Source organism: Carassius auratus, chromosome 19 (assembly GCF_003368295.1).
Source record: "Carassius auratus strain Wakin chromosome 19, ASM336829v1, whole genome shotgun sequence".
Taxonomy (NCBI): Eukaryota; Metazoa; Chordata; class Actinopteri; order Cypriniformes; family Cyprinidae; genus Carassius; species Carassius auratus.
This window is the reverse complement of record NC_039261.1, coordinates 19,441,963-19,456,034: the sequence shown is the minus strand read 5'-3', so window position 1 is coordinate 19,456,034 and position 14,072 is coordinate 19,441,963. Positions and strand designations below refer to the sequence as shown.

General features: G+C 35.9%; 1 long non-coding RNA gene across 1 annotated transcript; it reads right to left on the bottom strand.

The window, feature by feature from the left end:
• Window positions 1-9,318: 9,318 nt before the first annotated feature.
• Window positions 9,319-12,763, bottom strand: LOC113120279 (uncharacterized). The gene is made up of 3 exons (XR_003294570.1): window positions 12,565-12,763; window positions 12,423-12,478; window positions 9,319-9,439 (listed from the first exon to the last, which is right to left on the bottom strand). It is a non-coding gene; the product is annotated as an uncharacterized LOC113120279 (long non-coding RNA).
• Between the last annotated feature and the right edge of the window lie 1,309 nt (window positions 12,764-14,072).

The window sequence follows — 14,072 nt, the reverse complement described above, 5'->3', positions numbered from 1 at the left end:
AAGACAGAGAATCAGCAGCCTGACATTGTCTCATCATCTCTTTACGGAGATGATTACAGAGAAATACTCAAATAAATCAATTTATGAGAAGAGGACAGAAACAGATTAAAACTGACAGATCATGGAGTCTAAGCTAAATGATCCAGGAAAAACAAGAAAGACATGCAGAAACCAACATAATGCATCTGGAGTTCTTTCTAAAAAGTTAAATCAACTCTTTCCAGATTAAAACGGTTTGTGGTGGCTTTTATGTCTTTATAAGCGAATGCAACAGCAAAGGTGTTAATATAATCACTGAGATTCTGGTATATAAACTCCTCATATTCTTCATAAACTAAATGACTCCACTTAGAATAAAAAATATCACATATTATTTGAGTAATTTCTTCACTAATATTCGAGTTTTTTAGCTGTTTTTTTATCCCATCTGCCTGTCCTTCTCCATAGCTCTTGAATTCATTGAATGTCATTGATTTACCTGGAAATTTAGCTGAAATGACTTTTAAAATGTAGCTCACATCTTTCCACTTCATTAAGTTACATTTAACAATTTTTTCTTTAAGAAAGCTTTTGATGCTTTTATTTGTGTGTATTCTTTGGTTTTCCTGGAAAATCTTCCCTGGATATTTTGATATTTTGAGTTTTTTGTTCAACATTTCTTTTAACTCCAATACTTTTTTTTCAATCAAAGGATATTTGGATCTACTCACACCCTTCAGCTCTTGAACTATATTCCCTGACGCACCATACATGTCCTGAAAGCTGATGTAAAGATCTATGTTATATTTATTAATAATTTCTTCAGAGAAATTAGCTAACATTTTCATACAAGGATCACAATGGCCTTTTATAGCTAAACAGGGGCTAAATTTGGTAAACATGTAAATAGCTTTTATCATACTCTTATTCTCTTTAATATACTCTTTTAGAGGTTGTATGCATTGATGTTCAGTATGATGTGTCTCAGAATATTTTCCATTCTGATAAATGTTTTTTGGCTTAAAGGGTCCGATTAATATAGGTTCTCCTTTTATAAGTTCAATCACTGTAAATGCGAACTGATTGTGTAAATCAACCATTCCATAGATTTTAAAGTGCCTTATTAAATATGACATTTTAGCAGACAGAGTTTGATTGACAGGAACAAATATATTTTTTGGAAAAAAATTATTCAAATAAGGAGGAGAATTTGAATAAATCCGATTAACTACTTTTTCAACATATGTCTTCCTGTCATTAAATCAGTAATGCTGATGATGGCGTTTTTATCTCTGTGTATCCACATCTCTTCATCTTCATCCTGCGAAACCTCCATCGCTCTGATAAAACATCCAGAGGGAAACCAGATTAATAACTAGTGACTGTAGATTATATTATTCATTTCACACAATTAATAACAGTGTAGAACAGACAAAGAGAGTCCTGGACCTAGCATTTATGTGTTTCACCTTCTTTAATCTGATCACGTTATCTCTTTAATTACGTTTAATATTCACCAGGCTGCAATCTTCATTTATTTGTTAAACAGACTGCGTTAAAAGCTCTTATTGACAGTCACAAACATACCTTCCACAAGCAATAAAACTGTACTGGTTGCTCGTTTAATGCCGATGCGTGAAAATTATACATAATCCGTTCACTTAAAAGACAAAACTCTATATTTTGAAGAAATACTTAAATTTGTATTTTTCTAGAAACATGGAAAGACGTCTGCCTCTGAAGCAGTGAAGGTGATCAGAATCTGTTTATTGTGTACATAAATCATTTCTTACCGTCTGAAATCTCGCCGTCTTTTGACCTCAGCTTGCTTTCTTCTATTCTATAATGAAAAAGGAGAATCAAAACCAATTGTTAGTATGTTTTTTTATTTTTTACCCTAATGTAAACCATAGATAGAGCAGAAAAACAGTACTGTATTTAAGTATTTGAAAAGTTAAGTATTTCTAAAGGGCAAAATTCTCACATGCACTACATTTTCGGTTTGTTTGGTTGTGATTAGGCCACACCCTTTAAAGTTTAACCGCTGTGTGTCTGTGTGTGTGTGAGAGAGTGTGTGTGTGTGGGTGTGTGGGTGTGTGTGGGTGTGTGTGTGTGTGTGTGTGTGTGTGTGTGTGTGTCTGAGTGTCTGTGTGTCTGTGTGTGTGTGTGTGTGTGTGTGTGTGTGTCTGAGTGTCTGTGTGTCTGTGTGTGTGTGTGTGTGTGTGTGTGTGTGTGTGTGTGTGGGTTTTAAACATTTAAAATATAGCATTTAAACATTATATACACTTCACATTATAACATTTTTTAACTATTATTAATAATAATAATGATTTAAAAATGATAGTAGAGAAACATAGTAAGAAGACATTTAAAGACCAAAGCAAGGAACTCCAAACTAACTGAGTCAGAGCAGAATAACTCACCTTCATTATCCCGATCTGATCCTGGGGCAGGAGACACCGAGGTGAACGTCTGACCTTCGACAGTCTCGAGGTCAGTCTGGATCTTCTTGTTGATGTGTTGAGATGAGTTTTGTCTTCCAGTTATCTGTAGAAATCTTCTGTTTGATGGTATTGTGGTTTGTTTCGTCTTTGAGTGACTGTCGAGATTGTCAGATTAATTGTGGTGGTGCTCCTGCCCCAGAATGTGTTCATTTTGTCGTGATTGCTCTTTTATAGGCCCGACTCTTCAATGTGAGGAATTTCTGAAACCAGTTCAGTGGATGATGGTGACACATAAAATGCTGTTCATCTCGACTATCAAATATGTAGTCATGTGCCTCAGGAACTGAATGATGCCAAGAACAGCTGCCCGTCCAGTTAACTTGCTTCATATCCAAAGATAAAGCTCATGGTTTCTCGTGTTTCTCCAGAGACCACAGAGAAGCTGAGCGTTTCTGTTTCCTATAAAGTGAAACTCACACACGACACACATGTTACTCTGAACATCTTTCACTGATGATGATGATGTGAAGAATCTGTGCTGATCGTCAGGTTTGATCGGTTATAAAGAAATCATGAACTCATTCATGTGATGCTGATATCAGTCGATGAAAACATAGTTTTCTCCAATATGTTTTATAATTTAAAACAAGAAATAAATCTGCCAATGGGGATGCAAAATATTATCTGAATTCAAAGGGAAACAAGATCACTTTTCTGAGCCCAATGGCATTTTTTCTTGCTTTAAACATCAAATAATTTAGGTAATTTTTCTCAGAACATGATTTAATGTTAATCTACATCAGCAAACCTGCAGCAGTTGTGTTGTAATGTGTTTCTCAAGACTACGCCTGAATACTGTGTGTTTCTGTTTCCTATCAAATGAAATTCTTGCGTGACACTCCTGTTCCTCTAAACATGTTTGGCTAATGATGATGGAGAGAATCTGTGGCATTTTTTGGTATTTTAACCAATCAAAAGACAGGCTGCTGTGAGCATGTTTTTATAGGGTCTTCAGCGTTACAGTGACTCTCCAGAGAAAGCCCACAATAGTTTGAGAGGAACTACTCGACCGAAGAATCAAACCTGTCACCACTCGTGAGTTTGTGTTTTCCTCAAAACTGATGAAACCTGATTCTTTCCATCATCATCATCATCATCACCATCATCATCATCTGTGTAATATGTTTAGGAGAATCAGGGCGTTGCTTTACAGAAACAGAAACACATCATACCTGTGATGGCTTGACAAACACACACATTCCTCTCTGACTGATGAAGATGAAGATGATGATGAAGATAACACTATCATAACCTGCTGACATAAGAGACTGGTTTAGGGATTAAAGTCTTTTTCATCATTTTATCCCTGACCAGTATAATCGTCAGAGAAATTAACTTTAAATCTAGATTAAAGAGTCTTTCCTACCGTTCTGGACGTTTCCCAAAAGCATGGTAAGCTTAAATACATCTGCACCCATCGCCACCGGTGGATGATCATGTATTATACTTGTTATAGAGTACACTATCACCATATAGTTACAGAGCATACAGTACAAGGATACACACAATATTTCTAAATTTCAGCCCAGTTTTTGTATGCTCTACTTCAGTAGATACCAGCCGTGTTCGGTCAGCACACTTTTACTTCAGAGAGGGACACTAGCTTTGGGCTTGGCTCAGTGTGGTCCACTCCAAACATCAGAACTGACCAGGTCCTCAACAAGACAAGATCTTACAAAGAAAAGATGTCCAATGTTCTCACTGACCAGAATTCTCAACATTCAGGCAAAAAAGTGAAGGTCACCATTCGTAATACTGTGAAAAGTTTCTGGGAATCCAGAGAAATCTCAGTCTGTGTAGGACAAGGCAGGACACCTCAGGTGAATGTGTGAGACCTATTTAGCCTCAGAATGCATTGCATGAGAAACCATCATGCTCCGGGGTTAAATAGAGTCACTTCAGCCTCTGTTACTCTAGGAGAAAGCTTCACATCATTGATGGTGGTTGGTGGAGATGGTGGAAATGTGTGCTGTGCTCAGATGAGTCCCTGGGATTTCACGTTCTCAGTCCCAAAGACCAAAGGGAGCATCCAGACTCTCATCAGCAACAAGATGCAAAAGCAAACATCTGTCATGGTATGGGGATGGAGCAGATGGGTGACTAGCATATGTGTGAATGTACTGTTGACATGGAAGCATATATTGGGATTCAGAGACATATACTGCCATCAGGATGATGTCTTTCATGGGAAGTCCATGGTTATCAGATAGAGATAATGCCAGCTCTCGATCTACATGTGCTACAACAGCGTGGTTTCGTAGACAGGTGAATTACCTTACACACCGAAAAACGAGCCGACCTTCTGTGTGTCTAAACTGTACTGGTGTTCTCGTGTTTCTCAGGAGGCCACAGATATGCAGAACATTTCTGTTTCCTATAAAGTGAAACGTACACATGACACACCTGTTACTCTGAACAAAACGCTCCAAAGGTTTGCATACCTCTGCACACCCTGTTTGTAGAGACAGGATTCCTCATCAACACGTACACACACGCTGTGATGACGGAGGGAGAATGGCAGATAAACATCAACAGCCCGATCTTCCTTCCTGGCTCTGTAGCACTCAAATCCTGATCTGATACTTGTATATTCTTAATGTTTAATGCACAATTCAAGTACATTGAAGTTTGCAGAGAGCAAATGTAATATATATGTATGTATGTATGTGTGAGTGTGTGGCTGTATACATTTGACACACTTTCTATGTATATATATATAAAACTGAGATATGGTTAGAAAGCATGATGCCTGTGTTGTCAGAATGCCAGTTTGTCAGTCAAAACAGAAGCAAGATGCAACATATAGCAATACATTATAACTTTAAATAAAAACGTAGATAGAGTCGATCAACACCCCAAAGCTTGACTGCAATTATTAACTCTTTTTATACCTCTTTTTATTACAAAAATATTAGGGATGTCCCAATCAGGTTTTCTTGAATCATTGAATATTGAGTATCTGTCAAACCGACCAATCACAGTGCACTGGGTCAGTTGGCCAATGAGAGCAGACTGTGCTTGTAAGAAGGAGGGACTTCGTAGAAAACAAGGTGTTTGAGAAAGAGACGGGGCATAGAGGATCTACAATAATGTACAGTATTTGAACAATAATGTGTTTCTGAACATCAAAGCATGTCAACATATTCTGTTACACCAAATACACAAAATAATGATCTTTAAAAAAGCATCATATAACCACTTTAAGCACATAAAAGATTGAGCACTTTTGTACTTTCACTTGAGTAAAATTTAAAAAGGAGTACTTTTACTGGAGTAATATTTTATTATACGTATCTGTACTTTTACTCAAACACTGCTTCTGTTATGAACATTATTAAATATTTTAATTTGAATGTTGGATTGTAGAGTAGTTAATCGCTAGCATAAATGTGGCTAACGCTAATAATGAGCATTAGAATAAAAGTTTTGGTCCCACTTTATATTAGGTGGCCTTAACTACTATGTACTTACATAAAAAATAAGCACAATGTACTTATTGTGTTCATATTGTATTGTAAAACACTTTTGCTGCTATTGAGGTGGGATAGGGGTAAGGTTAGGGAGAGGGTTGGAGGTATGGGTAAGTTTAAGGGTGGGTTAAGGTGTAAAGTGTGGGTCAACAGTGTAATTATAAATGTAATTACAGAAATTAAATACAGATATTACAGAAATTAAATACAGATGTAATTACATGTAGTTTTGTTTTTTTTTAAATATAAGTACAATATAAAAAATGTATGTACACAATAAGTGTATTGTACTAAATTATTAATTAAAATGTAAGTACATAGTAGTTAAGGCCACTTTATATAAAGTGGGTCCAAAGTTTTTTTATGAACTATTTAATGCCCCTATTACTTTTATTAGGGTAAAAAAGCAGAGAAACACACGGAGTAGACGATTCCAGTGCGGCTCTCCGCTCTCTCAGCTGGGCCTCACCTCCAGGTCACGAATGCAGCTCAAAAGTAGACATACATCCGCCATTAAAGAACATTGGTTTCCAGTCAGATTTTTCATTTGGTCGGGGCAAGCTTTGGGACTGGACTTACATCTGCTTCTCTCCATGCAGCTGGTAGAATGCCCTTGATATGAGGAACTGATCAGATGTGCTATAACTGGTGCGTGATTCTTGAGAAGCTATCATCAGGGCCGCTTGCTTTCCGTGTTTCTAATCTTAGCAGGGCTTTTTTTTTTACGATCCTATACTACACAATTCATGCATTTTTGTTGGTTTGGCCAAAGGACAAATTACACACATCTTATCATTAGTTCAAGCCTCAGCAAAATAAATAGTTTTTTCAATTATAAAACACTAGACAGAAACTTAGACATCATATAAGTGATTTATTTGAGCACAAGAAAAATACCATAAGAATAATTTGAGTAAGAGAAATAAGAAAGATTTAACTTTGTATGCCAGTCACTCTCTATTCAAACTGATAGCTGTGATAACACAGTAATAGCGAGCTGATTTGCACCCAGACAGATGGTAATCATGCAGATACAGGCACATTCAACATAAAACACACTAACACATATCTGAAAACTGTTGAAAAATGAAACAAATGAAGAAAAAGGCGATCGCTAAGTTCCGCCTCCGTCAGAGGCCATGCCGTTTTTTTTTTTTTTTTTTTACTACCAAGACATAGTTTTCTGAGCGTGAGTTATTCCATAACGGACACAAACAGTTCTGTCACTGAAGAACTGAAATGTAAAACAAAGGAATTATCATCCATATTACAACGTATGTACTGCCTTTTCATTTTTAATGTTTTGATGTGTACTGCTTAAACGAATCTAGCAAATACATAGATATACTATACATTCTTTATAAGCTTTCCATTTAAAAACAGCGATCTGTCGTCGATGCTTGAGGCTTAGATCTTTACAATGATATTTAGTTTGCCAAGATTAAATTTGTCCCGTTCGATTTAATCTATTCGTAAACATTGAGGGGTGTTGAGGACGCGGGCGTCCAGGTGCAGGTTAACAGACCAATGAGGTTCTTGATCAGTGTGAAGGAAATTTCATTATAATTGGTATTATTTGCTTTACTTTACTTAAAAGTGTTCTTTAACCCCTCTGAATGCTTCATCAGTATGCTTGAGTTATTTTGATGTGCTAAAAGAACAACAGGGAATGTATGGAATGTGTGTGTGTGTGTGTGTGTAGCTGGGTGTGAGACAAGACATGTTACTTTAGAGACCTTACATCCTAGCTTCTTAGAAAACAATTTGCATTACATACTTAGAAACGCATCAAGGGGACATAGTTCGATTCCTTAAATGGACACATATATTGAGATATTTTTTAAGACATTTCCTTTATCACATCTGGAGCTGATCTGTATGACTACCATTTCTGACAAGAAACAAATATTTAAAAGGCTTTCTGCCTCTTGCCTACCTGAAAGTGAGATTTGCCACACCAAATCAGTTTCTTTTTTTTCATCAGCCAAATGTTGTGCTGCATGTTAGCTTGCTTATTGTATAATAACAACATTTATTTTACATGTTTCACTAACAAGAAACTCTTCTAACCACCGGTCGAGAGCTGTAGTTCCAACCACATTTGTTTGCAATGCTGTTTGATGTTCTTTCAGGAAACATTGAATCGTTGAACTAAAATGAATGCTGCTTTTTAATAAATAGCACAATATCATGCTCCCCCACTAAGAGACAAAACACTGCTTTTCTGACCTCTAACGAATCATTTTCATTAACAGACAAATCACATTAAAGAAAAATACTGCACAAAACTGCATGTTTATTTGAATGTTCACATTAGATTACTTTGACATAACCAATAACAAAATAATGTTCAATTTTTTTTATGCCATTAAGGAAAAAATAAACAGCAACTTCTTGTAGAAAGCAACTGATTTCCTTATGTAAAAACTTGCTGGATGCATCTTCCACTTTCTTAGCCCACCAAGGAAAGAAAATATTCTGATATAAATAAAAATAATGATTTAAAAAATATAATAAATTTGCATCATAATCATCAATTAAACAATCAGATAAATTTGAATCGTTACAAATTAAAAGATGACATATATCTTTCATAAATTTGTCAAATATTTTCAAACCATGATTTTTGAAATCATCAAATGTTTTATTTAATGTTGGATTTTCAAATAAATGGGATACAATTTGATCAAGCTTTTCTTTTTGGGGGGGATTTTTTATTTCTGACCAATATTTCTCAAGATTATATTCTGGTTTAACTATATTAACAATTGAAAATGCTTTGTTTTGTACATTTTGAGTAATGTTTTTGTAAATAGTTTCTAATAATTCTTTTTCCATTTTTTTTTTTTGGTTGTCATGTTAGAGATAATTATATCAATACTTCCCAGTGTTTGGGACTTAAAAGTGTAAGTGCAATCTTTAAGAGGCTTATAGGGTAAAATATGCTCATATGAGCCATTAATGCCCCAGGGTTTATAAAAGCCAATAATCATTTTCATTCCATGCTTTTTATATAGCTCCTGTGCTATATCAATAGCTTGAGCCGAGCAAGACTCAGATTTGCGCCTTGCTAAACAGGGACTATTCAAAGAAAACATCAGTGCCTCCTTATACAGACAATCATTTTTATCAAGAATGTCTTTTAGTAGAGCAAATATATCATCTTCACTATGTTTTTTACCATCTGGATAATACACTTTTGGATTTTTGTTATCCAATATGCCGTCCTTTTTAATAAAAATTATAAAAGCAAACTGATTTGATTGATCAAGATCAATCTTAAGGTTATTTAAAACCTTATTAAAGATGTGATTATAATAATTATCTAAATAATATTTTTTGATAAAATCAGTTTCTGAAGTTAGTTTCTGAATTATACGTTTCGAGGTTACTAGTTTATTTTTGTAATCTCCACATCTTCCCATCCAGCCCAAGCACAGATTATGATGGTCGTCGTCCGGTGAGGTGCGCCGAGGTCCTCCATCACTAAAAAATACAAGCCAAAATAACCATAGGTGTTACTTTTTATTTAAAGTTACACCGAAACATACAGAAAATATATTAAAATACAAACCCGATTCCAAAAAAGTTGGGACACTGTAGAAATTGTGAGTAAAAAAGGAATGGAGTAATTTACAAATGTCATAAACTTATATTTTACAACATATCAAATGTTGAAAGTGAAATATTTTGAAATGTCATGCCAAATATTGGCTCATTTTGGATTTCATGAGAGCTACACATTCCAAAAAAGTTATTAGTTATTTATTAATTTTTATTTTGTCTAGTCACGTGATTCCCTTGATCCTCATGTATTGCTGCCTGGTGTAATGTATGTGTCATGTTCTCATTGGTTGTCTTAGGGGCTTTACGCCTGGTCACTCCATGCATTTTTGTCTGATTGGATAGCTATCTGATCCTGAAAAGACCAGGTCCCCTCCGAAGCGCTTTCGAGACGCATTTAAATCCGATCTCTCAAACCACTTCACGAGGTGGTATGCGACGCATTACAGATGAAACTGGACAAGTGTAAATGCATCTGGTTGTTGAAACCACATATGTTAATTTTACTCCTCCCAAAATATTAAAGTAATAAACGTGTGAGAGTGTTTTATAAGCTATACGGCAGATATGACAGTGCCAATGCAAAAAGCATCACCGCGGATAGTTAGCTGAGTATCTATTCAGCAAGCCAACGTGCAAACAGCCACAAATTAAACTGAAAGTAAGTCGCAGACGCTCAACACACAATCATCTTCATTTAAAGTAGTGAGGCTAACCTATCTTCCAGTGCTGATGCCGCACTGTCTCTGATATTGAAATTAGCTGATAATGAATAAAATGCAGAGACACTGACGATACTCTGCTAAATTTGCATACAGAGCAAGAATTAAAGTACGAATTTATATCCATTTTGCGAAGACACATTTATGTGGCAAAGTGTAAATGGAAACGTTTTAACAATTCTGATAGATATCCGATCAGAGAAAACGCATGAATTGACCAGGTGTAAATAGGCCCCTAGTCATGTGTCCTGTCTCTCATTGGTTGGACTGTGTCATGTGACCCTGATTGTTTGGTGTATACAGTATATAGCCCTCATGTAGCCTTTGTCTCTTGTCGTGGATTGATGTTGTAACCTGCTGTCAGTGAGACAAGTCTGTTAAATTCAAGTCATTATGTTTGTATTGTGGATCACTTTTGGAATAACACTGCCCTTGGGTTCTTAAACTTGCCGTCCAGTGGACTCTGTTACAATAAATAACTGTAAAACCGAAATTACGGTGTAGTTTTGACATAAAATATTTACTTTAACCCTTGTGCAACCTTATGTAGTGATGACGAAGTGAAGTCTTCTGAACCATGGAAGCTTTCAGCACAATAGTATCCGGAAAAGGTGCATTACTTGAAGCTTTTCAACACATTTAATTCTGTGGCTATCTAGTGGTCATAAAAATGATTAACACCTTCTAAAGTGCTGTGTTCCATTATGTCGCGTTTCCACCCAAATTACCCGGAACAATTGTACCAGGAACTTTTTTCCCCAGGAACTATTTTCCCCCAGACCTGTTGCTTTCTGTGTTTCCACCGCGGTCTGAAGTACCGGGAAGATTAGGCAAATAGTCTGGTGACGTAGGTCTGCGTGCGTTTCTTAATACAAAGCACGCACATTTTGGACGTGCATCCTCGGTAGTTCGGACTTTGCGCATTTGACTCGAGAGTGTGAAGTCCGCGATGACGCAAATCCGGTAATTCTGCAACCAGCAGTGTACTTGATAACTTCAGTCAGCTCACCTCGGCTACTGTAATTATCCTCTCTGTATATTTACAATAAAACGCAAAAGGATATAAAATACCACTGCCTCCTTTCGTTTTCATTTAAACATAATAACAGCTGCAGAAATTTACTTAGTTCAGGGATATCTGTAACGTTATATACAGCCATTACAATGAAATGAAATATAATATAGACTTGCCTTTTTTATTTTCATTTTAACAAATAGATAAATTGAATACAGCCCAAAGATAACTACTAAAGAGACATCAGAGCCAGCAGCACACGTCAGAAGGTCTATCCCAGGAGAGGCTGCTTCTCGGCGGATACATGAGGACTGAGCTCCCGCTGATCGAGTGGAGCTCACCGTCTCAGAGATCGGCCAAACACATTTTTAAATAGGCGCGAGAGGTTTAAACTACTACATTCTCGCCTGAAACACTTTAAAAATTACATTTCATGACACAATAACAGTTATATTTTGAAAATGATCCGAATAAATGGTGATTGAGATCACAATACTGCGAGAACTCAACCAATCAGGATGTTTAGCGCCCAAGCCCCGCCCCCGAAAGTTCCGGAACTCTGAAAAAGTACCACCTCGCCAGCAGGGACTTTCTGAGGGGCATTTTTTTACCCGAACTTTATTAAGTTCCTGGTTCCTGCGGTGTAAACACACCGAGTACCAGCCCAAAGTCCCTAGTTTCTGGGTAAAGTTCCTGCGGTGGAAACACAGCATTACATATAAATGATTCAGAAAAAATCATTAAAGAATTTGTAACGTCAAATCATTCACAATAAGATTTAATTTATGATTGTTTCTAAACATCCACTCATCATCACTATGTGTCACCTTGATAATTACAATAATCATACAATATTTCTAAAGTATACAGATGTACATATGGTATGAATATGCCATTTATCTGCAGTCTATATTTCAAATTTCTTCTGATAATTACAGTATGCTGAAGTCACTGATCGTTTACATTATCTGTGTTTCTGATCCAATAAAACTATGCATAAATTAAATCATTTCACATGCACTGCATTAATTTCCTCCTCAAACATCACATTCACAAAAAAACTGAAGAATCACTGCTTTAAAACATAATAAATACATCAAGAACATGATGAAGCAGCATCTAAAGCAGTGTACAGTATACAAAAATGTGTCATCTTAAGTGTACTTACAGGTGAATCTGGCCAGTTCTCGGTAGATTAAGGTCAGAGTCATCTGGTGAAGAGCTCTATAATGGAAACAAGAATCAGAACAATGAGACATTAGCAGAAACTCTGTGATCTAAACTAATGCAAACAGAGCAGAATATCTCACCATGGTTTTTTTTTTTTTTTTTTTTTGTAGTTCCTGGGACAGGAGCCACCAAGATACCACTTTCTCTTTGATAGAGAGGATCTGTATGCCGGCCTACATTAATATCTCTCAGATCTGGAGAACTGTCCATCGGATGAACTCCTGCCCCAGAACCTTTTTTGTAATTGAAATAAAGACTTCTTTTCTTAAAGAAGTAACTTTGAAGGATCATGTAAACTGAAAGCTGGTAAACTGAATGCTCATTTATAGTCTGCTCAGACCAACCCTTTCGGTGATGTCTATGTGAATCATGACACATAAAGCTGTTTAGCTCGATTAACGTGTGCCTTTAGGTAATGAACAATGCTAAGAATGCCTGCCAAGAGCGATGATGATCAAATCACAATCCTGATCAGCATCTTCTTTACTCAAAGTCAGTAAACCTGTTCTTCTCAATGCAATGAATGTGCAATGCAAAAATATTCTAAACATTTTTTATCACTCTTGGCTGTGTGAATGTTTTCTCTGTTTTATCATTTTGCAAGTATTATAGAAATTTTGATTCTTAAAATGTTCTTTGAACATTCTGAAACAAGTAGTAACATTAAACAAAAAAAAAAAAACATTTGACGAAAACTGTACTCAATGCTTTTAGAAATAATGTTCTATGAACAATTTTCAATGGCTAACGTATTGAGAACATTAAAGGCCAGGTAAGTTTGAACAAACATTAACTTTACTGGAAGAACATTTGTTCAGAGAATCTCACCAGAATGTCAGCTAAAGAACGTTCTCTGTTAGCTGATTCCAATCCAACTAAAACTGTTCACACTATCCAGTACAGTCATTAATATGTCATACATGCCAATAAATGAAGAGTTTTTCTGTGTGTTTGTGTATTTGTGTTTCTCCAGAGGCCTCAGAGAAGCTGAGTGTTTCTGTTTCCTATAAAGTGAAACTCACACACGACACACATGTTACTCTGAACATCTTTCACTGATGATGATGATGTGAAGAATCTGTGCTGATCGTCAGGTTTGATCGGTTATGAAGAAATCATGAACTCATTCATGTGATGCTGATATCAGTCGATGAAAACATAGTTTTCTCCAATATGTTTTATAATTTAAAACAAGAAATAAATCTGCCAATGGGGATGCAAAATATTATCTGAATTCAAAGGGAAACAAGATCACTTTTCTGACCCCAATGGCATTTTTTCTTGCTTTAAACATCAAATAATTTAGGTAATTTTTCTCAGAACATGATTTAATGTTAATCTACACTGTTAAAAATTGCTGTAAAAAAACAGCCAAATTTCGACAGTAACAAACTGTTTTTCATTAAAACAGTGCATTCTGGGTAATATTTATCGTTTTCGAGAAGCTAGCCTGCTGCTATATATCGTAAATTAGCAACGTTCAAAGTCGACACTCAGCGTCTGTGTTTCAAATCACACCCTACACCCTCATTCACTATTCCCTACATGAGTTTACTAATATAGTCCACCTGACAGAGAGAATGAAAAC